This window comes from Bufo gargarizans, unplaced genomic scaffold (genome assembly GCF_014858855.1).
Source record: "Bufo gargarizans isolate SCDJY-AF-19 unplaced genomic scaffold, ASM1485885v1 fragScaff_scaffold_39_pilon, whole genome shotgun sequence".
NCBI lineage: Eukaryota > Metazoa > Chordata > Amphibia > Anura > Bufonidae > Bufo > Bufo gargarizans.
The window spans coordinates 465628-492977 of NW_025334109.1; the positions used below are offsets into that span (position 1 = coordinate 465628).

The following is a 27350-nucleotide window of genomic DNA, read 5'->3' on the forward strand; positions in this document are numbered from 1 at the left end:
TCAAATACCTTCAGAAAAAAAAAATCTATTTTAAATTTAACTGTGATGTTAATCACATTTGCAAGCCCGTGTGTGTCAGGCCCCCACACATACTGTATTGTGTCCACTGGCTAGTGGCTAGGCCTGCACTCATACCGTTACAGGGTGTCATTCACTCAAATACCTTTCAGATAAAAAAAATCATTTTAAAATTTAACTGTGATCTAATCACATTTGCAAGCCCGTGTGTGTCAGGCCCCCACACATACTGTATTGGTCCACTGGCTAGTGGCTAGGCCTTGCACTCATACCGTTACAGGGTGTCATTCACTCAAATACCTTTCAGATAAAAAAAATCTATTTCAAATTTAACTGTGATTTAATCACATTTGCAAGCCCGTGTGTGTCAGGCCCCCACACATACTGTATTGTGGCCACTGGCTAGTGGCTAGGCCTGCACTCATACCGTTACAGGGTGTCATTCAGTCAAATACCTTGCAGAAAAAATAATAATAATTAAAATTTAACTGTGATATAATCACATTTGCAAGCCCGTGTGTGTCAGGCCCCCACACATACTGTATTGTGGCCACTGGCTAGTGGCTGGCAGGGCCTGCACTCATACCGTTACAGGGTGTCATTCACCCAAATACCTTTCAGAAAAAAATAATTATATTTTAAATTTAACTGTGATCTAATCACATTTGCAAGCCCGTGTGGTCAGGCCCCCACACACACTGTATTGTGTCCACTGGCTAGTGGCTAGGCCTGCACTCATACCGTACAGGGTGTCATTCACTCAAATACCTTTCAGATAAAAAAAAATATATTTAAAATTTAACTGTGATCTAATCACATTGCAAGCCCTGTGTGTCAGGCCCCCAAACATACTGTATTGTGTCCACTGGCTAGTGGCTAGGCCTGCACTCATACCGTTACAGGGTGTCATTCACTCAAATACCTTTCAGATTAAAAAAAAATCTATTTAAATTTAACTGTGATCTAATCACATTTGCAAGCCCGTGTGTGTCAGGCGCCCACACATACTGTATTGTGTCCACTGGCTAGTGGCTAGGCCTGCACTCATACCGTTACAGGGTGTCATTCACTCAAATACCTTTCAGATTAAAAAAAATCATTTTAAAATTTAACTGTGATCTAATCACATTTGCAAGCCCGTGTGTGTCAGGCCCCCACACATACTGTATTGTGTCCACTGGCTAGTGGCTAGGCCTGCACTCATACCGTTACAGGGTGTCATTCACTCAAATACCTTTCAGATAAAAAAAAATCTATTTAAAATTTAACTGTGATTTAATCACATTTGCAAGCCCGTGTGTGTCAGGCCCCCACACATACTGTATTGTGTCCACTGGCTAGTGGCTAGGCCTGCACTCATACCGTTACAGGGTGTCATTCACTCAAATACCTTTCAGATAAAAAAATATATATTTAAAATTTAACTGTGATCTAAACACATTTGCAAGCCCGTGTGTGTCAGGCCCCCACACATACTGCATTGTGTCCACTGGCTAGTGGCTAGGTCTGCACTCATATCGTTACAGGGTGTCATTCACTCAAATACCTTTCAGATAAAAAAAAATATATTTTAAATTTAACTGTGATCTAATCACATTTGCAAGCCTGTGTGTGTCAGGCCCACACAGACTGTACTGTGCCCATTGCCCACCACTTATATAGAGTGGCACAGTACCTTGCACGCATAGTAACACTTATCTAATAAAAAATGACAGGCAGAGGCAGGCCACGCCACAGGGGCCGTCGTGTTCGTGGTGCTGTGATTTCCACTGGCCCTGGAATAATGCCCAGTGTTCAGAGGCCACGTACCCTGAATCAAAAAAATTCTGAGAAAATAGTTGACTGGCTTACACAGGACACCCAATCTTCAACAGCTTCCGCTAAGAACCTTGACGCACCATCCTCCTCCAGCTCGGCTTTGGTCACCACTCTCCCGCCCGCCACCACCACTACCACCACTACCACCACAGCCACCACAGCCGCTTCACTTGATCCCTCAGAGGAGTTATTTACACATCAGTTGGAAGAAATTAGTGATGCGCAACCATTATTGCCAGGGGATGTAGATAACAGGGATATGTCTCAGTCAGGCAGCATTACACACATGGACGTACAATGTGATGATGATGATGATGATGTTGTACCCGCTGCTGCTTCCTTTGCTGAGGTGTCAGATACAAGTGAAGTGGTTGATGATGACGATGTGTCCATGGATGCCACGTGGGTGCCTGCTCGAAGAGTAGAAGAAGAGTGGGAAATTTCAGAAGGGGAGACAGAGAGAAGGAGGAGACGAGTTGGAAGCAGCGGGAGGTCGTCGCAGGGAGCTAGTGGCACAGTCAGACAGCATATATCGGCACCCGGGGTCAGCCAGACAGCACGCCAATCAACGCATGCTGTTGCCACCACCAGAATGCCGTCATTGCAAAGCTCAGCAGTGTGGTATATCACCTACACTGCGCATTGGGTCAACCTGCTGACGGCTGCCAAGCATGGAATGCGTGGCTCTGCAGCAGAGTTGGTGACACCGCCACGACTTGCAGGCAGGCCTACTGCCACCTCCTCTACTCCTCCTACTCCATCCTCTTCCATAACCTCCTCGGCTGAGTCCTCTTCTGCTGCGGTGTCTGGCTGCACATCAACTGAACCCCCCCAGCTCCCCAGGGGCTATTCCACATCCCAGATACGACAGTGTCTTGGGGTTGACTTGCCTGAAAGCAGAGAGCCACACCGGACCAGCACTCCTGTCTGCCCTGAACGCACAGGTGGATCTGTGGCTGACCCCGCACTAACTGGAGATTGGCAAAGTGGTGTGTGACAATGGAAGCAATTTGTTGGCGGCATTAATTTTGGCACATGTGTTGAATCTCATCGTACAACGCTTTGTGTCTAAGTACTCAGGCTTACAGGACGTCCTCAAGCAGGCCAGGAAGGTGTGTGGCCATTTCAGGCGTTCCTACACGGCCATGGCGCACTTTGCAGACATTCAGCGCCAAAACAACATGCCAGTGAGGCGCTTGATTTGCGACAGCCCGACACATTGGAATTCAACACTAATGTTCGACCGCCTGCTCCAACAAGAAAAAGCCGTCAACGAGTATTTGTATGACCGGGGTGCTAGGACAGCCTCTGCGGAGCTGGGAATTTTTTTGCCACGTTACTGAACGCTCATGCGCAATGCCGGTAGGCTCATGCTTCCTTTTGAGGAGGTAACAAACCTAGTCAGTCACACCGAAGGCACAATCAGCGACCTCATCCCATTTGTTTTCTTCCTGGAGCGTGCCCTGCGAAGAGTGCTGGATCAGGCTGTAGATGAACGAGAAGAGTTGTGGTCACCATCACCACCAGAAACAGCCATGTCATCATTGCTTGCCGGACCTGCGGCAGCGCTGCAAGAGGAGTATGAGGAAGAGGAATCAGAGGAGGAATGTGGCTTTGAGGAGGAGGAAGACCAACCACAGCAGGCATCCCAGGGTGCTCATTGTTGTCACCTATCTGGGACCCGTGGTCTTGTACGTGGCTGGGGGGAAGAACAGACCGTCAATGACATCAGTGAGGAGGAGGAACGGGAAATAGCTCGGCATCCAACCTTGTGCAAATGGGGTCTTTCATGCTGTCATGTCTGTTGAGGGACACTCGTATAAAAAGGATGAAGGAGAACGACCTGTACTGGGTGGCCACGCTACTAGACCCCCGGTATAAGCAGAAAGTAGCAGAAATGTTACCAAATTACCGGAAGTCAGAAAGGATGCAGCAGTTCAAAACCAAACAAAAAAATATGCTTTACACAGCTTATAAGGGGGATGTCACAGCACAACGGGAATCTAACTGGGGAAGAGGTCAAAGTAATCCTCCTCCTACCACGACCACGGAGGCAAGGACAGGACGCTTTACAGATGTGTTGTTGATGGAGGACATGCAAAGCTTTTTCAGTCCTACACATCGCCACAGCCCTTCGGGATCCAGCCTTAGAGAACGACTCGACCGACAGGTGGCAGACTACCTCGCCTTTACTGCAGATATCGACACTCTGAGGAGCGATGAACCCCTTGACTACTGGGTGTGCAGGCTTGACCTGTGGCCTGAGCTATCCCAGTTTGCGATAGAACTTCTGGCCTGCCCCGCTTCAAGTGTCCTGTCTGAAAGGACCTTCAGTGCAGCAGGAGACATCACTGACAAAAGAAGTTGCCTCGGTCAAAAAAGTGTTGATTACCTCACCTACATTAAGATGAATGAGGCATGGATCCCAAAGGAACTGACAGTAGGGGATACGTTTAACTAACAAAAGGCCTGATGACATGCCTTGGCCTCAAAATGGTCCCCACGCGCCTGTATTTAATGTCTGCATACCGGATGACTTTCGTGAATTCTCCGCCACCAACTAGGGTTCAAGCCGCAATGTTTTAGTCACCTTTCTGCCTTGAAAACATCAATTTTTCCGCTACAACAGCGGCTGCAACAATAACATTGTTTTTCAGGCCTAATTTTTCTGGCCTCTGTGCTGCAAGGTGGCTGCAAAAAACAAACAAAAAAAAGGCACATACAAGTGTCAATTCCCCTTTCGTAATCGTTACCTTGTTGTGGTGAAGGGGCTTGCGTATCACAATGAAGCGATCATCACCTCTATGAGTGTGTTGGCAATGTTGCCACACCCCAGATCATAAGGCCGTTGCTTCATTATGATCAGACCAAAAGCAATCGGGACGGCTGGATATTTTTTCATAGAAAAAACTACATTTTTTATTTATTTTTTTAAGTTGTATGGGTGGGTTTTTTATACATAAAATAAAAAAATCATAATAAAGTCTCTTAATAGTTTATTAGAAATAATGCAGACAATTTTAGAAAATCCCCAACAATTCCAATACAAAGCAAATACAGAGCTCAGAACTAAATTATTCCAGGATATCGCAATGGTTTGTTAATTCGACAATGGTTAATCAATTCGACTCACGTCCCCGGGTAGGGGTTGTAACAGGGATTAAACTGATAGGAATAGTACTAGTTAAGACACCACTCATATAGGGTGTCACAGCACATTGCTCCGTGCACGCGCAGTGCCCCAACTTGGGAGTAAGAGGAACGACCAAGCTGCTTTTTCCATCTCCCAGTTCCTAAAATCAATTCAGTTTGGTGTATCAGAGTTTGGTCTGTCACTGTGAAGGCAGTCGAAGATACCCGGCCTAAATTTTTTTTCACAAAAGGCAATCCCACCCTGATATGGGACGTAACAGGGATTAAACTGATGAGAATAGTTCTACAGAAATTCGCACTCATATCGGGTGTGACAGTAAATTGCACGGCGCAGACGCAGTGACCGTGGCGTGGATTCAAACAAAGGGTAGGGAGCCAGCAATTTTTTAACCATCTCCCTGTTCGAAAAATCTATTTAATAAATGGACCCCAGATTGGGGGGACGTAACAGGGATTAAACTGATGAGAAGAGAGAACTATAGAAAATAGCACTCATATCGGGTGGGACAGTAAATTGCACGGCACAGACGCAGTGACCGCGGATTCAAACAAAGGGGAGTGTATTTTTTAACCATCTCCCCATTCGAAAAATTAATTCAATTCCCCTTTCCGGGACCCTTGGTGTTGTACGTGGCTAGGTGGAGGAAGAAACCTTCAATGACATCAACGGGACATGGCTAGCTTGCTATCCAACCTTGTGCAAATGGGAAGTTTGCGGTTGGGCAAATGGACTGTTTGCGGTTGTTTGCAGTGCATTAAAAGGGGAGTTTGGTCTGTCAATGTCTGTGAAGCGGGCGTAACCCTTACACTACCTGATCGATATAACATCATACCTGATCGTATACACACACTGCATGTTTTAAACCACGTTGTTTAAAAAAAAAATTGGATTGTTAGGTAATTTATGCCCTTTATGGATTAAAATCCAACTCTGCGTCAACTATGTAATTTTCCTTGGAAGTTTTGCCATGGATCACCCTCCGGCATGCCACAGTCCAGGTGTTAGTCCCCTTGAAACAACTTTTCCATCACAATTGTGGCCAGAAAAAGTCCCTGTGGGTTTTAAAATTCGACTGCCTATAGAAGTCAATGGCAGTTCGCCCGGTTCGCACGTTCGCGAACATTTGTAGAAATTTGCGTTCGCCGTTCGTGAACGGGAAATTTTATGTTCGCGACATCTCTATCCGTAGTAGTAATAGGCCTGAGCCTTAATAAGGCTTCCAGCTTACTTATCTTGCTGTCCGCCCTGTAGCTGTTGGGGACCTACAAGGATAAAGTCCCATGGAGGTGGTCGAGAATGAGGAGGAGGAGTTGGTGGTGGATGAGCAGGAGGATAATAATAATGATGATACCAGCCACGATACCTAATTATCTAAGTGGGGGACAGAGCTGGAAAGAAATGGGTCCTCTGGCACACTGTATGCTTGCTTTCTTACATACTGACAGGCGTATCATTCACATGAAACAGTCTGATGATAACTGGATAGTCGTGCTTTTAGACTCTTGCTATTAAAGCAAAATGGGAGATTGTTTTCCTCCTACCGAAAGGGAGGCCAAATCACTTTATCGCCAGGAAATACTGAGTGCACAGCTTGCCACAGCTTTAGGCGAGCTGCCACCTGCTGCCCATGTGTCAGATGCCTGCATAGTTACCCAACTGTCGATGTCTTCCTACCACAAGCAGCAGAAGCCACAGCAGCCAGTTGAGTATTATCAACATGATGGAGAAATGTTTCAATGTGTCTCGCCAGGCTTAGGCAAATCAAGAAACAGAGGTGTACCCAGGTCCTACCTGGTCTCTGGCCTTTATTGGGTCAATACTGTATTGCCTGACCCCAAGGGCTTCTGGGCAGGCGGACTAAAACAGTGGCTTGAACTGGCCCAGTATGCTCTATCTGTTCTTTCTTTGTTCTCACTCTAGTGTCATCTCAGAGAGGTTTTTAGCCCTGCATTGTTACACCCGAATGGACTAAGTTTTCCTTTGCCAGTGTACAAAACATCATTTTTGTCAAAATGAATGAGGCATATATCGGTGAGGATTTTTACACTTCTCTCGCGAGGCTGATAAATAGATCTGCCTTTGCATATGGTTCCCCATAATAACATATCACCGTCCGTATCTTGTTCAACTGCTGACATGATCCCCGTTAATCTTTTAGTTTATATATAGAATTACTGTGCCTCAGTATGAAAGGGCGTTCTAATATATCGCCGTCTACATACAGTATAACAGCGCTAGCGATCACTGTTTTCGCATAGCGTTACTAACGAATAGTGACTTCTCTTTCACTCCGAACGAAACAACAACTGTAACAGAAATACACAACAAGGCCAGTAGATGGCAGTAGTAACCTAAAGTACCTACAGTAATGAAGGTTAACAATCCCTTTCAGGGGCAGAAGGATAATCGTAAGCCTTGTAAGAGATCGTAAGCCTTCTGCTGTGAAAGAGGTACAGTGTAGCATCATCCGCACCAAACATAGCACATTGTTCAATAGCCAAAGAGCCTCGAGCCTGGCCTGGTGGTGTGCGATATTGGGCGAAATCTCGTTGCAGCTCTGGGACTAGCCGGTTTGACGCACATCCCTTGCCTGGCGCATGTGCTGAATTTGGTGGTGCAGAAGTTCATTCACAACTACCCTGACATGTCAGAGCTGCTGCATAAAGTGTGGGCCGTCTGTTCGCGCTTCCGGCGTTCACATCCTGCCGCTGCTCGCCTGTCTGCGCTACAGCGTAACTTCGGCCTTCCCGCTCACCGCCTCATATGCGACGTGCCCACCCCGACGTGGCGATGACGCCGTTATCAGCGTTACAATACCACTTCTATGTCTCCTTGAGAAAACACTTAGGGCGATGATGGAAGAGGAGGTGGCAAAGGAGGAGGAGGAGGAGGAAGAGGGGTCATTTTTAGCACTTTTCAGGCCAGGCTCTTCGAAGTGACTCAGAGGGAGGTTTTTTGCAACAGCAGAGGCCAGGTACAAATGTGGCCAGCCAGGGCCCACTACTGGAGGACGAGGAGGACGAGGAGGACGAGAATGAGCAGGAGGTGGAGAAGGATGAGGATGAAGCATGGTCACAGCGGGGTGGCACCCAACGCAGCTCGGGACCATCACTGGTGCGTGGCTGGGGGGAAACGCAGGACGATGACGATACGCCTCCCACAGAGGACAGCTTGTCCTTACCTCTGGGCAGCCTGGCACACATGAGCGACTACATGCTGCAGTGCCTGCGCAACGACAGCAGAGTTGCCCACATTTTAACGTGTGTGGACTACTGGGTTGCCACCCTGCTGAATCCCCGGTACAAAGACAATGTGCCCACCTTACTTCCTGCACTGAAGCGTGATAGGAAGATGTGCGAGTACAAGCGCACATTGGTAGACGCGCTACTGAGAGCATTCCCAAATGTCACAGGGGAACAAGTGGAAGCCCAAGGCCAAGGCAGAGGAGGAGCAAGAGGTCGCCAAGGCAGCTGTGTCACGGCCAGCTCCTCTGAGGGCATGGTTAGCATGGCAAAGATGTGGAAAAGTTTTGTCAACACGCCACAGCTAACTGCACCACCACCTGATACGCAACGTGTTAGCAGGAGGCAACATTTCACTAACATGGTGGAACAGTACGTGTGCACACCCCTCCACGTACTGACTGATGGTTCGGCCCCATTCAACTTCTGGGTCTCTAAATTGTCCACGTGGCCAGAGCTAGCCTTTTATGCCTTGGAGGTGCTGGCCTGCCCGGTGGCCAGCGTTTTGTCTGAACGTGTATTCAGCACGGCAGGGGGCGTCATTACAGACAAACGCAGTCGCCTGTCTACAGCCAATGTGGACAAGCTGACGTTCATAAAAATGAACCAGGCATGGATCCCACAGGACCTGTCCATCCCTTGTACAGATTAGACATTAACTACCTCCCCTTAACCATATATTATTGTACTCCAGGGCACTTCCTCATTCAAACCTATTTTTATTTTCATTTTACCATTATATTGCGGGGTAACCCAAAGTTGAATGAACCTTTCCTCTGTCTGGGTGTCGGGGCCTAAATATATGACAATGAACTGTTCCAATGTTGGGTGACGTGAAGCATGATTCTCTGCTATGACATGAAGACTGATTCTCTGCTGACATGAAGCCAGATTCTCTGTTACGGGACCTCTCTCCTCTGCCTGGGTGCCGGGGGCCTAAATTTATGACAATGGACTGTTACAGTGGTGGGTGACGTGAAGCCTGATTCTCTGCTATGACATGAAGACTGATTCTCTGCTGACATGAAGCCAGATTCTCTGTTACGGGACCTCTCTCCTCTGCCTGGGCCTAAATAACTGACAATGGACTGTTCCAGTGTTGGGTGACGTGAAGCATGATTCTCTGCTATGACATGAAGACTGATTCTCTGCTGACATGAAGCCAGATTCTCTGTTACGGGACCTCTCTCCACTGCCTGGGTGCCGGGGCCTAAATTTATGACAATGGACTGTTCCAGTGTTGGGTGACGTGAAGCATGATTCTCTGCTATGACATGAAGACTGATTCTCTGCTGACATGAAGCCAGATTCTCTGTTACGGGACCTCTCTCCACTGCCTGGGTGCCGGGGCCTAAATTTATGACAATGGACTGTTACAGTGGTGGGTGACGTGAAGCATGATTCTCTGCTTTGATATGAAGACTGATTCTCTGCTGACATGAAGCCAGATTCTCTGTTACGGGACCTCTCTCTTCTGCCAGGGTGCCTCGGCCTAAATATCTGACAATGGACTGTTACAGTGGTGGGTGACGTGAAGCATGATTCTCTGCTATGATATGAAGACTGATTTTCTGCTGACATGAAGCCAGATTCTCTGTTACGGGACCTCTCTCCTCTGCCTGGGTGCCTGGGCCTAAATATCTGACAATGGACTGTTCCAGTGTTGGGTTACGTGAAGCATGATTCTCTGCTATGATATGAAGACTGATTCTCTGCTGACATGAAGCCAGATTCTCTGTTACGGGACCTCTCTCTTCTGCCTGGGTGCCTGGGCCTAAATATCTGACAATGGACTGTTCCAGTGTTGGGTGACGTGAAGCATGATTCTCTGCTATGATATGAAGACTGATTCTCTGCTGACATGAAGCCAGATTCTCTGTTACGGGACCTCTCTCCTCTGCCTGGGTGCCTGGGTCTAAATATCTGACAATGGACTGTTCCAGTGTTGGGTGACGTGAAGCATGATTCTCTGCTATGACAAGAAGACTGATTCTCTGCTGACATGAAGCCAGATTCTCTGTTATGGGACCTCTCTCCTCTGCCTGGGTGCCGGGGCCTAAATATATGACAATGGACTGTTACAGTGATCGGTGACGTGAAGCCAGATTCTCTGCTATGGGACCTCTCTCCAATTGATATTGGTTAATTTTTATTTATTTTATTTTTATTTTTATTCATTTCCCTATCCACATTTGTTTGCAGGGGATTTACCTACATGTTGCTGCCTTTTGCAGCCCTCTAGCCCTTTCCTGGGCTGTTTTACAGCCTTTTTAGTGCCGAAAAGTTCGGGTCCCCATTGATTTCAATGGGGTTCGGGTTCGGGACGAAGTTCGGATCCCGAACCCGAACATTTCCGGGAAGTTCGGCCGAACTTCTCGAACCCGAACATCCAGGTGTTCGTTCAACTCTACTTGTAGCCATTATATCTTTCCCTATTCTATTATCCCTAAACTGATATCAACTATGTATCTATTACCATTGCTATTATCTCCCTTTCTATCAGTTAAACCATAAATTCAGGACCTGACCTGGGCAAGGTTAATAACAACTATATTTACAAATGGCTATGAGGGCAATAGAAACCTCTCTTGGCCCAAGTGCAAACTAATACTTCACTTTTATTATATTATTTATTAAAAAGTGTCACTGGTAAGTGTGATTCACATGTGATGGGACGCAGCCTACAGTTTACCAACACAAAATGCACTTATCATATGTGCGGCAGGCTGGAGTGTGTGGACTACTGATAATGCCAGTCAGATACCAGTGAATGGGCCCAGCCCCTGTTTATTACTGACAGGGTGCGTTGTCACGTCTGTAAATACTGATGCCTACAAAAAACAACAACAGGTTTACAGGTTGTTGCCCTTTATTTGAGAGGGGGGATTTGTGGCATCAACCCTCTACACAGATGAGAGTGTTCTTTAGCAACTGGCCATTAAATACAGACGATGGCAACACTGTTGATCACCTGAATGTACAGCCTGCTGGTGATGCCAGACAGTTCACATCAATACATTCAGGGCTAGCAACACCGTTATCAGCCTAAAGGTGCAGCCTGCTTATAGTGCCAGGCAGGTGCTGGTAGTACATGTGGGACTGGCAACACTACTGTCCTCCTAAGTGTGTGGCCTGTTGTTGGTGCCAAACAGGTCACAATATATCAACCGGACTCCTATTGCTCTCTAACAGTGGGCAACATGGCTGCTAATTAAAACCTAAATCTGCCCCCCGACATGTTTCGCCTGTATCTCTGGCTTCCTCAGGGGTAACGGGCAACAATGAATGGAAACCAATACCGGAAGTCTACATAATGTCCCAGTGATTGACAAGTGCTACAGCCCTATCAGTGATAGGGGCGGAACCTGCCGTCGACCAATAGCCGTGACAGAGGAGGCTGACATCATCACTCTGTGCCAGCCTTCTCTGTCACCTCCCACTTGACGTCATCGCGGCGTCATCAGCCCTCAGCGCGCATGTGCCGGCACTCCGACATCGGCCCTCCGGCAAGGCAACTCATTGCGCATGTGCTGCGCAATGGATGGCTGCGCACCGACTCTGAACAGGACGGATAACACAGCGGAAACCTAGGAACCAGGTCTGGTCTCACACCAAGAAAGGGGAGATGATTTGACTGTCATTATGGGAGAGTGCAACTGAGATGACAGGTGTCATTGCGGCTGCTGAATATTCACATGAAGCCATGCTGGTGGTTAATATTGATGACACCCTATTGGTCAGGAGGAAATCTTTTTGGGGTGCTACTACATTATAGAACGGGGCAGAAAAGACCACCGTATTGCCTGACATGCGCTCACAAGCGTATGTTTATGTTCATCAAATAGCATGGCAACAGTTACTTGTAATTGAACAGTAGATGCATCTTATCAATCCTGAACAACGTGTAATTCATTATTTGACAGTAGAACATTCTACATATGTGGAGTGATAATCCACATCATTATTGGGATTTCCAAGTACTTATTTTAATACGAATTATTTAATCCAGTAAGGAGGATCCAAAACTATTATTCTGACACTGTGTCTATGCATGAATATGGATTCTACTGACACTCCAACCACTGCATTAGTGGATGGATGGAACATTCGAATAACTGATTAATTCCAAAATGTACCTCCCAATTTATAAAAAAGCAGTGAAGGCGAACCCTTCATCAAGTCCCTTTGGGTTCAGACTATCAAGGCGATAAATCCACCTGGTTTCTTCTTGTAGAAGAATAACATCCAGGTCGCCTTTTCTTGCCCCTAAAGTTTTTTTACAGATGCCCCAAAACTTCAAAGCACTATGGTCTTCCCCATGATGACTTCTGACATGTCTGGAGATGGATGTATCTGCAAGGGTATTGATGCTACTGATGTGTTGGCAAATCCTTCTCCTAAATTCTTGAGATGTCTTCCCCACATAAATCTTGAGACAGGGACATTGGATGGCGTAAACTATACCTTTGGTCTTACAATTGATATATTGCCTAATCTGATATTCTTTTTTGTCAACAGGGTTTACAAAGGACCGACATTTCCTCACAAGTGGACAGTAAACACAGTTTCTACACGGGTAAGTGCCCACTACATTTGATTTTAACCAGGTTGTTTTCGGTGGTTCTGGACGAAAGAAACTATGGACTAATACATCCTTTAGATTTCTGCCACGGCGATAGGTCACACTGGGATTGGATGTAATGACTGTCCTCAAATCATTATCGGCCCACAGGACATGCCAATGCTTCCTAAGAATCCCAAACACCTTATTATTTTGAGCATAAAAAGTGCCAATACATCTAACCGTATGCATCTTTGAAACCTTAGACGAATTGGTCAGAAGTTCCGTCCTACTGGTCCTACTTTCCCTAGCATAGGCCTGATGTAGGACTTTTTTTGGATAACCCCTGGCTCGGAATCGATCATATAAGATCTTGCTTTCTTTCTCAAAGCTTGCTTCATCCGAGCAATTTCTACGGGCCCTGATATATTGCCCTATGGGTATTCCTTTCCTAAGGGGTCTGGGATGGAAACTATTCCATTCCAGTAAGCTGTTCGTTGCTGTAGGTTTACGGTAAACTTCTGACTGGATGTGGCCATCAGGGTCCAAGGACAATTTGAGATCCAGGAAAGTGATAGTGCTGTCATTAATCTCTGATGTGAATGCCATTCCAATGGCGTTGGGGTTAAGTGCTGTAACAAAACTGTGAAAATTATCGGTGGTTCCGTCCCAGAGGATTAGCACATCATCGATATACCTACCCCAAAATAAAATGTGCTGGGTGAATTCAAAAAAATCAGACGTGAAAACTATAGTGTCCTCCCACCACCCCAAAAATAAATTAGCGTAATTTGGTGCACATTTACTTCCCATTGCGGTCCCGACAGATTGTAAATAATATTGGCCGTCAAACAGGAAGTAATTGTGAGTGAGTAAATAACGGAGAAGAGTTAAAAGAAACTCATTATGTGCGTGAAACTGAATACTTTTTGTTGAAAGAAAAGTGGAGACCGCCTTTATCCCTAAGTTGTGCCTGATATTTGTATATAGGGCCTCAACGTCAAGGCTGGCCAATTTAGTTGTTGAAGTAACCTGGATGTCCTGGAGCCTGATGACCACATCCTTAGTGTCCTTAATGAATGATGGTAGACTAGGCACAAAAGGTGCTATAAATTCGTCAATATATTGACTGATATTTTTGGTCAGACTGTTATTACCAGACACAATTGGCCTGCCTGGTACCGGTCGTCTCTGTTTGTGCACTTTAGGGATCGCATAGATAGTAGCGATCGTCGGATGCATCTTGAGGAGATATTTGAATTCCTCTTTCGATATTAGTTTATCAGCCTTGGCAGTAGTCAAGATTACTTTCAATTCTGCTAAAAACTTATCCGTCGGGTTACAGTCCAGCTTCTGATATGTATCACTTTGTTTGACCAGATCCTCAACCATTTTTTTATAATCCTGTTTGTCCATAAGGACAATATTTCCCCCCTTATCCAAGGATTTTATTACCAGATCTTCATTCTGGCTAAGTTCCTCTAAGGCCCGTTGTTCCTCAATCCCAAGATTAAGTTGTGCAGATGGTATTTTAGTACTCACGGTTTTTAAGTCCCTTGTTACTAGTTGTGCAAAAGTGTCAATGTTGCCATACTGAGTAAAAGGGGGGGGTATACTTTGATTGTGATTTTAGTCCTGAGAGTGGTGCCTCAACTAAATCTTGGGCATTTTCATCAAAGGTATCTAGTGATTCCAGGATGGCCAAAGCCTGTCTTTCATTGGCCTATGTCCGCTGGAAATCTCTAGACTGTTGATTGAATGTTTTATGGAGGGCAAGCTTCCTAGCAAACAGGTTAATGTCTTTAACCCAGTTGAAACATTGAAAAGAGGGGGTTGGTGTAAAAGACAGTCCTTTGTTGAGTCTTTTGATATGCTCTGGTCCCAGAGTGAAACTAGAGAGATTAATCACCCTAAGTGAGTCATTTACGTCCTGGCGTTGTATGCCCACTTCTCCCTGTCCCTCAAGGCTGGGCCTTGGCCTAAAAAAGAGGGCAGGTTTGTAGATGGTGTTGTAGATGACATAGACGTTGAAGGGGCACAAAATACCCCAGATGATAAAGAATAATTGTGTTTGTTGTTGGGAGCTGGCTATAGGGGCCGGAGTGGGTATTGCCATAGTTGCACTGGACACTGGAATGAACCCCTGTGCTCCTTGCCATGATTGACCAGATGTTGTCACCCCACCTGTTTGGGGGATTGGCGCCCTATTCTGGTGTGGTTGTCCACGACCTCTATATTTTCGCCTAGGCGCCGCAGGTGGCCTTAGTGGGCGACCTTCTGATCCTGACCAGTCGGACTCCGAAAAATCCGACTGGGACGCACTTTGTCTATAGGTGTTAAACCTCTTCGATTGGGTATTGCCAATATTGGGTCTATATATTTGACCAGTGTCAAAATCCCTTTTGTCTCTAATATATTTATTATGTTTTCTTTCTTTAATTTCAATTTGAAAGGACTCAATGTGCTTCTGTAACCTCAACTCTTGTGAGGTGAAATCAGGGTTGGACCTAAGGTGTTGTATCTGGGAGATCTCTTGTTCTAATTGTCTAGCAGTACTCGTCAATGACAGTCTTTCAAAGTCCAGCAAATATTGCTGCATACGCAGTGAGTTCTCAGTTAATAACTGCTGCCAGCCTTTTATGAAGGTGTCATCATCTTGGTGTGAGTGGGGCACAATATTGATTCTCACCCCCCTAAACACCAAACCTTGCTGTTGGTATGTGTCTAAGCTGGCTACTTCCCATTGGGCTCTCACATACTGCTTATGTCTTTTGTATTTCTTTGAATGCTGCTTGTAAGTCAGTAGTATTGATAGGGAGGCAGCCTGTGGAAAACACCTGTGCTGCCTCTATGCTGTTAAAGTCTGCTGGAGGTGCATTCACGAGGAAACCCGCCATATATCCGCAGACGCTAACGCAATACTGGAGACGTAGTGGAATATTTATTACATAAAGTGGGTCCCCACAAACGAAGGCTGCTGAGCCTATTACAAACTAATCCATAAATTCAGGACCTGACCTGGGCAAGGTTAATAACAACTATATTTACAAATGGCTATGAGGGCAATAGAAACCTATCTTGGCCCAAGTGCAAACTAATACTTCACTTTTATTATATTATTCATTAAAAAGTGTCACTGGTAAGTGTGATTCACATGTGATGGGACACAGACAAACAAACAGAATAACCTTCTAAGGTATTAAAAACACAGTCTACGGCCCACTGTGAGAGATGGTAAATATCACCGGTTGGAGGCGATGTGTATAATCGCTCGCTCCAAACAACATGAAAACTGCAAATTGTGCTGCCACGTCCCACAAGCACTGTTCCAACTACTTGCCAGCTGGAATTGTCAATTTATATTATCAAATATCAATAGTGGGAGACTGAAGCCTTTATCCCACTAGATGGATTGAGAGGCTGTTTGACAGCCTACAGTTTACCAACACAAAATGCACTTATCATATGTGCGGCAGGCTGGAGTGTGTGGACTACTGATAATGCCAGTCAGGTGCCAGTGAACGGGCCCAGCCCCTGTCTATTACTGACAGGGTGCGTTGTCACATCTGTAAATACTGATGCCTACTCAAGCTGGTTGTCAGCAAAAAACAACAGGTTTACAGGTTGTTGCCCTTTATTTGTGAGGGGGGATTTGTGGCATCAACCCTCTACACAGCTGGGAGTGCTCTTTAGCAACTGGCCATTAAATACAGACGATGGTAACACAGTGTTGCTAGCCCTGAATGTATTGATGTGAACTGTCTGGCATCACCAGCAGGCTGTACATTCAGGTGATCAACAGTGTTGCCATCGTCTGTATTTAATGGCCAGTTGCTAAAGAGCACTCCCAGCTGTGTAGAGGGTTGATGCCACAAATCCCCCCTCACAAATAAAGGGCAACAACCTGTAAACCTGTTGTTTTTTACTGACAACCGGCTTGAGTAGGCATCAGTATTTACAGACGTGACAACGCACCCTGTCAGTAATAGACAGGGGCTGGGCCCGTTCACTGGTACCTGACTGGCATTATCAGTAGTCCACACACTCCAGCCTGCCGCACATATGATAAGTGCATTTTGTGTTGGTAAACTGTAGGCTGTCAAACAGTCTCTCAATCCATCTAGTGGGACGAAGGCTTCAGTCTCCCACTATTGATATTTGATAATATAAATTGACAATTCCAGCTGGCAAGTAGTTGGAACAGTGCTTGTGGGACGTGGCAGCACAATTTGCTGTTTTCATGTTGTTTGGAGCGAGCGATTATACACATCGCCTCCAACCGGTAATAATTACCATCTCTCACAGTGGGCCTTAGACTGCGTTTTTAATACCTTAGAAGGTTATTCTGTTTGTTTGTCTGTGTCCCATCACATGTGAATCACACTTACCAGTGACACTTTTTAATGAATAATATAATAAAAGTGAAGTATTAGTTTGCACTTGGGCCAAGATAGGTTTCTATTGCCCTCATAGCCATTTGTAAATATAGCCTTTCTATCAGTTATCACTATAACACACTGTTGTGTAAGGTGCCAGCAGAACACCCCGCCACTACTTCTGTGTTAGCATAAGACCATATTTCTTTTTAAAAAAACATCAAAGACACAGCTCCCCCAACATGTTTCGCCACAACTACTGCAAACACGAGCGCTTGCGCTTGTTCCGATTTGAAAATTAAAGGCGGGTTTACCTTCTGTATTGTCCAATACACTCCTCAGTGTATAATGGTAGTAACAAAGCGAATATGCTTTTGGGATTGAGGGCTTAGCTACATGGTGATCTTGGTTGAGTGACAACTATCATGCCAAAGGATCGCAGTGTAGCGGTGCTAGCAAAGAAATTAAAGGAGTCGCAGCCCAACTTGCACGTCTGCTGAGAAAAAAATCTAGGAGTGTTGTATTTTTTGTAATTCTGCATTTGTGGCACATACTGTATGCGAGTCACACTCTGACCCCATTAATTTCTATTCTAGCAGAGCTACATTTTGATTCCGCTGTGATTCTTGGGCTCAGCATCGCAGGACCAAGATCACCATGTAGCCCTAATATTCATCCACTCGTGCGGAACTAAAATCCACGTGGAAATGGACATGTAATGCAAATTTTACATCTACAGCAGGTCAATTCTTTCTGTGGATTTCCCTCTTTGCACTGAATAGGGTGGAATCCACAGCAAATCCATGTATATTCCATGTGGCTGTACCTCCAAGGGGTGAATTTTTTCATGCATAGCCAATTTTTCCAACCGATTAACAACATTTTCACTGGCTGTTATTTGTCATTTACATATAGTAAATATTAGAAATAATGGTGGAGAATTTGCAAGTCTGGAAAAATTGGCATAAATCATTAGGCTCAGGACACACTTCTTTCTTTACGGCCACTATATCGCCTGCATATACTGGATGCTCCAATAATTTGTGAAACAAAACAATTTTTATGCATTTTGTAAATTTACAACCTATTGTACTAATCATTCCATTTATTTAAATGGGAAAACATGTACTTAAGTGGAGTATGATGTATAGTACATCATATAGTACATGGCTATCTCCTAGGTCTCAATGATGCCTATACAAGTGTCAGACGTCTGTACAGGTAATTTTGCTATAATTTTTACGCATTAGACTTTCTTTGGTCTTGAGCCTGTAAGGTCTGTTTGTTCCTTGCTGCCTGCACTATTAACCCTGGCGTTGGCGGTAAGAACTGAAGAGCCTTCACAGTTGAGCTCCGGATCACAGAGGAAGAATGGCACTGACTGAAGCCGAGCTCCCACTGTAACGGGCAGTATCAGGGTTAACGCTAATGCCAGCCGCTTATCTTCTAGATGCTGCAGCCCATAACAATCATTGTAGTCATGGTAACAAGGGGCCTAGTGAAGGCACCCAGGACTGCCATGGCTGTATGTGCATCAGACACAGTCTAACAGACGGTATGTCACTGGTACAGTAATAGGCTATTATGCAGTGGTATACAAGGTATACCAGTGCATCAGAAAGACAATGTCGGCTAGTGACAGTATTAAACAAAATTTAAGGGTTAATAAAGTTTATTTATAAAAAAAAAAAAAGTTTTTTTTAGGACAATTGCTAAAATTTACACTCATACGATATCACACTGTGTTTGCTGCAATCTATACAATAAAGATAACAATATAGATAACATGGTATTTAAACCACCCTGCGAAAATATAAAAAAAATAGAAAATATATGGAATAACGAAGCAAATAGTATTGCTGTGTGCAGACACTGTATTATTATATTATATTATTGTATCATAGTACCATAGTCATCCACAGTGTCCGCCTTGGGAAATCATTTTACGGTATATTTATTTATTTATTTATTTATTTTTTGCATCGCCATATTCTGATCCCCATAACTTTTTTGTAGTTAGATCATTGTGGTTAGGTGGCTCATTTTGTGTGGAGCAAGTTGTACTTGAATCATACCAATTTGGAGTGTGTATGAAGTTTTGATCACTTTTTATTAAACTTTTGGGGGAGGTGAAATGACAAAAAAAAGGTGAATCTGATGTTTTGATTTTTTATCTGTTATGCTATCTGTCGTTTGGGATAAATATTTTAATAGTATGGTTATTTTTGGACGTTACAATGCTCATGATATATATATATATTTTTTTGTTCATTTATTATTTTTTTATTGTATAAAATTGGGGGTGATTTTTTTTTATTATGTTTTTTAATTCACCCTAGTTGACTATAACAAGCAATCATTAGATTGCTACTTGTATTCTTCAATGGATTTCTATACATTACAGAATACTCAATTCAGCCTATTCTAGTGCAGTGCTACTACCTGCAGGCCAACATTGGAACATACTAGTAATTGTCATGGAAACCTTGTTAAGGCTCAGGCCTATTACTACTACCCAATGCCTTCCCCGATCTCAGCCAGGGGAAGCCGTCCAGGCTAGAAAGTGCTCAGTTCTCGGTTTTAGCGCTCTCAGATGCCACATTTGACCACAGCATCTGAGGTGTTAAATGTTTGCAATTGGTATTATTGTCGATCGCAGACATTAGCCCTGAGTCTTTGCTTTTTTTTTAATCAAATTTTTATTTATTGAGATTCCATCGTATGACAAGTACAAGTAAAAACCACAGTAATTGCTCCTAACAAACATATCTGGTTTCATGAATAATGCAGTTATACATGCAAGGGTTCGATCATCACATCTAGACTTTAAGGAATAAAGTGCATAAATTACCACCTGTATGAGAATTGACACCTTTATAAAGGCACTTGAAAATACGCCTACTATCTAAAGTACAATATACACTGCGATATATCCTTTGTGAACTTCTGTATCTACCCGTACTAGTACAGATTCCATATCAAACTCCCTTAATAAACCTTTTTCCGCTGTGCCACAATCCTACCTATTCCTATAAGACTCAGAATTTTTTGGTCCCTTTTTCCTCCTCACGAATTAGACATCAAATTGGAGTTATACCATTCTTTCCAGTTACTCCAGTACCCCAGAAACCTATCATGAGATAAGGATTCCCAACTTGTCATTTCTTCTAGCTGACATATCTCCTGAACCTTAAACATCCATTCTCTCAAAGTCGGCACTTCCTTAGACAACCAATATTTTGGTATTAGCAATTTTGCAGCTGCTATCAGTTGTGCCACCAAGGAATGTGCTGTCAGTTTATAATTGCTGTCTGGCAGATTTAGTAGCGCTACTGAGGGGGTGATAGGAAATTTAATCTTACATATACTTTGCACCTTCCCCGACACCATGTCCAGAACTTTTTGATTTTTGGACAGGCCCACCAAATATGGAGCATGGTCCCTCTGGCTTCCCCAGATCTCCAACAGTCAGCAGAATATGCGGGCGAGATTATATGTAACTTATCAGGAGTTTTATACCACCTAGTGATAACTTTAAAAGCATTCTCTTGTATTTTTATACAGCGCGAATAGCCGTGCGAGTGTTTTAGTATGTTCCCTAAAGTAACATCACTAATCGTGGTGTCCATCTCAGAAGCCCATTGGTCAATAAATCTGGGTCTAGCCCCAGAACCTATCTCCATAATTTTATTATAAATCCGGGAAATTGACCCCTTCGTGTCGACTGCCTGTGACCATATCCCATCATACCACTAAGGGACATAATTACTGGGTGTAGTGCATAAATATTGTTGACATATGTTATTAAATTGCGAGTATTGTGACAAGGTCCAGGGTACCCTCTGAAAGGTGACCTTCATAGATGGCAGATCCGGGATCTCACGCTTTACTAACAGTTCTCCTATTGCTACATCCCCCAAAACAGCCCACATTCCCATATCATCTCTAAAGTCCGCCTTAATCAGGTAAGGTAGAAATTTGATGGGCGTCAAGGGGGAGATACCACCAGTGGGATGCAAAAATTCAGACAGTTTATGCCAGGAGTCAGCCACACCTTTAAGTATTGTAGGAACCTTATGACCCTTCTGGTGTTTTTGTCCAACGGCCCACAAATTAGCTATTCCTCTAGGTCCCAACAGCTTCCTCGCTATTTGACAGCCCATCTTTTCCACTTTTAGATTTATGATCTCAGAATGTAACCTCATTTGAATTGCTCTATAATAACTATTCCCATCAGGCAATCCAAACCCACCTTTATGTTTGGGAAGTATTAATTGCTTGTATGCAATCCTGGGTTTAGCCTGATTCCACACGAACGAGGTAAAGGTTCTTCTTATTTGGCCTAGAAATTGACAGGGTAGAGCAATTGGTAAAGTCTGCATTAAATATAGTAATTTGGGCAAAATATAAGTTTTAATAACATTTTTTCTCCCTAACCAAGTCAGGAAAGGAATTTGAAGTTCTTTTAGTTGCAGCTTAATGCTCTCCAGTAATTTGGGGTAATTCTGGGAGAAGAGTTGATCCGGGTGCTTCTTATTTGAACTCCAAGGTAATCTATGCTCTCCACTCTCCACTGAAAGGGGTAGTGTGCTTTAAGGTAAGTTATAGTCGACTGCGGAGTGTTAACCCCTAATGCGACACATTTAGCTAAGTTTATTTTAAAGTTCGAAATATTCCCAAATTTATCTAATTGCCTTAACAATGCAGGGAATGCAGTTCTAGGATTTGATAACAACAGGAGCATATCGTCGGCGAACGCCGCAACTTTATGCATCTGTTGGCCCACCATCAGTCCCTGTATCTCATTATCCTGTCTTATCGCTTGCAGGAAGGTTTCTAAACAAAGGATGAACAAAGTTGGCGATAATGGACAGCCCTGCCGTGTCCCATTCCTTATATCAAAATGGGCGGAAAGATTACCATTTACGCGGATTTTTGCCGTAGGGGAGGAGTACAGGGATAGCACAGCAGTCACAAATTGGGGAGGAAAACCAAACCTGTGAAGGGAGGCCGCCATAAACTGCCAGTCCACTCTGTCAAACGCTTTTTCAGCGTCAGTGCTTAACAGCGTGATACTATGTCCATGTGATAAAGCATATTGTTGTGCCATTATAACCCGGAAGGTGCTATCCCTGCACTCCCTTCCACCCACAAAGCCCGACTGCTCGGGTGAGACCAGGTTCTTGAGAAGAGGGGATATTCTGTAGGCCAGAACCTTTGCCCATAGCTTAACATCAGCGTTAAGCAATGAAATTGGCCTGAAGCTAGAAGGCAAGTTAGGGTCTTTCCCTGGCTTTGGTAAAACTGTAATATGGGCTTCTAGTGCCTGCTTAGGTAATGGGGTTCCATTTAACAGTGAGTTAAAGAGAGAGACAATATGAGGGCCTAATATTGGAAAGAACTTTTTATAGTACACTACCGTCAATCCGTCAGGTCCTGGGCTTTTCCCTTTTGGTGTTGATTTTAGGACTTTCTCTACCTCTTGGAGCGTTATTGGGGCAATTAAATTTTCACTTTCCTCTGCAGACAGCGACGGCAATCCTAAATCCTGTAAAAAGGTATCTGTCCTCTCTTGCCTAACTAGGTGTTCCTCAATGGTCTCCCCCTTCCGCAAATTATACAGTTCATGGTAGTATTTAGTGAACACATTGGAAATTTCTCCAGGGTCCACTGTGATCTTCCCTGTTTGAGTCACAATTTGCTTAATAAAGGTCTGCTCAGTTCGTTTTTTAATCATGGCGGACAATACTTTCCTGCCCCTATTCCCATGTATGTAGTGTTTATGCTTCACCCTTAAATAGGCTTTAGCCGCTTTAACATTTAACAGTGCCTTAAGTTCCTGTCTAAGCCTTATAAGTGTCTCATGATCCTTAATTGCCAAAGATCTTTTATGAGTTCTCTCAACTTGGGAGATACGGAGCAATAGCTCAGTCAATTGCTTTGTCCTTTCTCTTTTTAAATACGCCCCTAAAGCTATAAATTCGCCTCGTATAACCGCCTTATGTGCTTCCCACGTAATAGCAGGTGTGGTTGCGGTGTTTACATTGAGATCAAAGTACTCCTGCAGTTTCTTAGTGATAGTATTTACCTCAGATTGGGTGTCCAGTAACGTATGGTTCAATCTCCATGACCATTCCTTCCCTCTTGTGTTAGGGACCTGCAAGGCACATTGTACCATTGCATGGTCAGAAATCGATATGCAATCTATATCAGCCGACTGCACCAATGACAGACTGGTATCTTGGATCATAATATAATCCAGTCTTTGGTACGATTTATGTGGGTTTGAATAGAAGGTATAATCTCTTTTGTCCCCATGAATCGACCTCCAAACATCCACTACATGGATATCTCGTAGGCGAGTCTGTAAGGACTTCAGTGCCCTGAAAGATATAGCTGTTTTCTTGGATGAGGAGTCCAATAACGGATTCAGGGTCAGATTAAAGTCTCCTCCAATAATTAGCCCACTAGAGGCAAACGAGGATACTTTATCCAAAGTTTCATTGAGCCAGTGAACTGTTTTTACATTCGGTGCATATAGATTGCATATCGTATATTTAGTATGCCCTATCTCGCAGTTCAGCAGGAGGTATCTGCCTCCAGGATCTGCCAATTGTGAGTAGAGAGTGAATGGAACATTCTTATTAATCCCTATGCTCACTCCCCTGGAAGCGGCATTATCGGAGCAAGAATGGTACCAATGATGAAAGGAAGTGTTACTCAGGTTAGGAATATGTCGGGCCGTAAAATGAGTTTCCTGCAGCATAATAACATCAATCGCTGCTTTTTTAATACTTCGAAACACGCGGCTCCTTTTAATTGGGTTGTTGCAGCCGTGCACATTGTATGTGGCGATTTTTAAAACTAAAGGTGCCATTCATATGACAATATAATGATATAAAATCCCTTGCGAGCATAAGTATGACCAGAAGGTGGAGCACTAAACATTTGTTGAGAATAACTATTAACTAAGCATGAAACCTGCTTACATAAAACAGGGTAGGAAACCCTCAATGAGTTCCCAGTAGTAGTAGGGGGAAGGGAACTAAGTAACATTAGTAAACCCTGATCGGCCTAGACTCTCCTAATAGCCTAGTTTGCAGATATTAAAGGTGAGTTTATCTACCCAATCATAGTACTGCCATGAGGGCAACAACACTGCTTAACAAACGATTATATTCTTGAAATCCTGAAAAGTAGCTTCCCAAGCATACGCGCACATATTAGGATATAGAAGGCATACATAGAGCATATATGAGACATGTATGAGCATAAGGGAGAAGGAAGGAGGCGAAGGAAGGAGAAGGAGGGAGAAGAAGGGGGGGGGGAGTAGGGAATTGCATTAATGAAGTCTCTCATTCAACACTGTCCCCTTATGCTCACTGGATCGCCAAACATCTGCCTGACGTCTTCTGCTTCAGGTATCTATATCCCTGTTCGCCATCTTCATGCTGCGGCCGGTTCTCTGTTGCTTTGGCTTCTGCCAGGGGGAGGCTTGAGGTAATGGTGGAAGCTCTTCCTCTGAGGGCACAGGTAGCCAAGAAGGAACATCCACCGGTGTCAGATCCGACATCTTCCAAAATGATGTCAAGTCCGCAGGTGTCCTGATTGTGAACCGGCAGTTACCCGCCGTGATCAAAATGCCAAATGGGAACAACCACCTATAAGGCAGTTTTGAGGACCGGAGAAGATCCGTTAGCGGTTTAAGTAACCTTCTCTTCTGGAGCGTGGAGGCCGCTAGATCCTGGTAGATTTGAATGCTTCTCCCTTGTAGGTGTATTTCTCCTTTTGCCCTTGCTTTTTGCAGGATATCCTCTGTGTCCCTATAACTCAGCAAACCACAGATAATATCTCTAGGGTTTTCAGCTGAACCGGGTTTTGGCCGCAAGGCTCTGTGCACTCTTTCTACTGTGACTCCCTCAGCCCTTCCAGGCCCCAGCAGTGAAGTGAAGAGCAGGCCCATGGTGCTCAGCAGATCCTTCTTCTCCTCAGCCTCTGGCAACCCTCTAATTCTGATGTTGCACCGTCTGCTCCTATTCTCTTGGTCTTCCATCTGCAGGAGTAAGCTGTTCATAGCTCTAGTGTGTCCCCCCAGGGTGTCTTTAACCGCCGTGTCAAAAGTCAGCATGGCCACCTGCACCTGCTCCAATGCCTCCACTCTATCTCCTATATGGCGTACATCCGCCTTGATGGTAGCGAGATCCGCCGCTATCGGGGCAAGCGCTTTGTGAAGTGCTTTCTCCAGGAAATTTCGGGTGAGTAGTGATGAATCATCTCCAGGACATGCCCCACATACCTCCTCCATTTCAGTATGTTGTACCTCATGACTCAGGTCCTCGGATGCGTCGTCCTCCCCATGCCGCTTCAGCGCCATCTTGCCTGTGCGTGCGGATGTCTGGGGAGCCGATTTTGGGAAGTATTTCTCCATATCAGATTGCTGCGGAGGTTCCCGCTTCTGGTCTGTGGAGGTTCTAGCAGAATCCTTTGGCTGGATCTTCATTTCTGCTCACGGGTAGTGCTATTAAATAGGCTATAGGGAATCTAGTGGCGGGAGCTCCGCTCTCAAGCAGCCGCCATCTAGCTCGGTCAGGCCACGCGCCCTAGAGTCTTTGCTTTTTAAATCAGAAACCCAGTGGTTATGGTGCCTGCTGCCATCGCGAGCAGTCACCATCTTTAAAAACCAGACTTCTACCATACATGAATGGCAGTGGTCCGCCAGAAGAAGTTAAAAGGAAACTGATACCAGCTTTATGCTAACAGCTCCAGCCAACCCTCACAACTTTAGCACATGCTGGTAAGTCACCATATTCATGAGCTCTCCTGCCCCCTGCCACTGATTGACAGTTTATTTCCAACTACAGTCAGTGACAGGTGGTCAGGTAGAGCCGGGAGCTCATGAATATCAGGACTCCTAGGCATTCCCTTGAGATATACATATGTGTTACCTGTTATAAATTCTGTTCACTATGCACTTACAGTATTTTTTTTTTTATTCGTTTTAAGCGTAATGCCTGAATCAGATGTTCGTCTTCCAGACGTGTTATCCATTTGCTTCCTTTTGAACTGCTGGCACATTCACAATTAATCTGTTATTTTATATATAGAATTAGTGTGCCACATTATTAAAGGGAAGTGTAATATATTGTTGTCTGCATCTTGTTGAACTGCTGACACATTTTCAGTTGAGCTGTTACATTACTAATACATTTACTGTACACTATGGCCAACAGACAGTTGCCTGGGCCCTCCAAAGGAATGGGCACTGGCAAAAATGTTGCTGTAGCCACCACCTGTAGCAGCAGAAGGAGTGGTGATAGCAGCAGCTGCAGCAACAGGCCAGAGCTGCCACTGCCATCCAGTGTTCCTGTTTTGACCAACAATCCTGCTATACTGGAATGGTTGACTTCACTATTCAACATCATCTTAGGTGATAACTTATACACACAGCTTATATGGGTTCCTCTGACACCACGCTTAGTTGGCATGGCCCAAGAACTGCCTCTGTGCCCTCACCTGTCCTGAACCTGTCTCTTGCTTTTGCTGCTCCTTCTGCTTGTGAAGTAATGTATGTTGCCGGCTCTGCTCCGCAATTCAGCGAGGATGAGCTTTGTGGGGACAGTCAGTAGTTACATGCCAGCACAGACTTGGAGGAGAGGTCCACTGCGGACTCCTCTAGGCGTGCAACTACCGATGAGAAGTCGGTTAGGAGCACATGTTGCGACAGGTCAGGGACGTGTGCAAGAGACAGGTGAGGGTGACATTAGTGATGAATAAACCAATATAGATGTCATCACGTTCTACTGCACTGACATTCAGAGTTAGTCCATTATTTTAATGATACATTAAGTTAAATATTTCGCCCTGTACAAGTTTGCAGTGGACTGAAATTCATCATCGCTAATAAGATCTGTTAGCGAAAAACTTGCACTGTGTCCATGCACTAAATGCAGGACTTTTATCTCCGCTTCAACAATCCTCTTCTGAGAGGAACCTAACGCACCCCATTATAGTATATGGGGCCCGTAGGCTCTGTTTGTCTCAGTTATGTGCCGAATCAGTTCTTTCCGTTCTCCTGCTCCTATAACGGAGCAGAAGAATGGAAAGGCTGAACGCTTATGTGAACTCAGCCTTAGCACAGAGGAGTCTCGTTGGTTATCGGAATGAACCACACAAATCGTTCC

General features: G+C 44.6%; 1 protein-coding gene across 1 annotated transcript in view; it reads right to left on the minus strand.

Moving 5' to 3' along the window:
• Positions 1 to 27350, minus strand: part of LOC122922503 — a gene marked incomplete at its 3' end in the record, with an annotated part of 439559 nt that overhangs the window by 410713 nt on the left and 1496 nt on the right. The gene's annotated exons all lie outside the window — the stretch shown is intronic.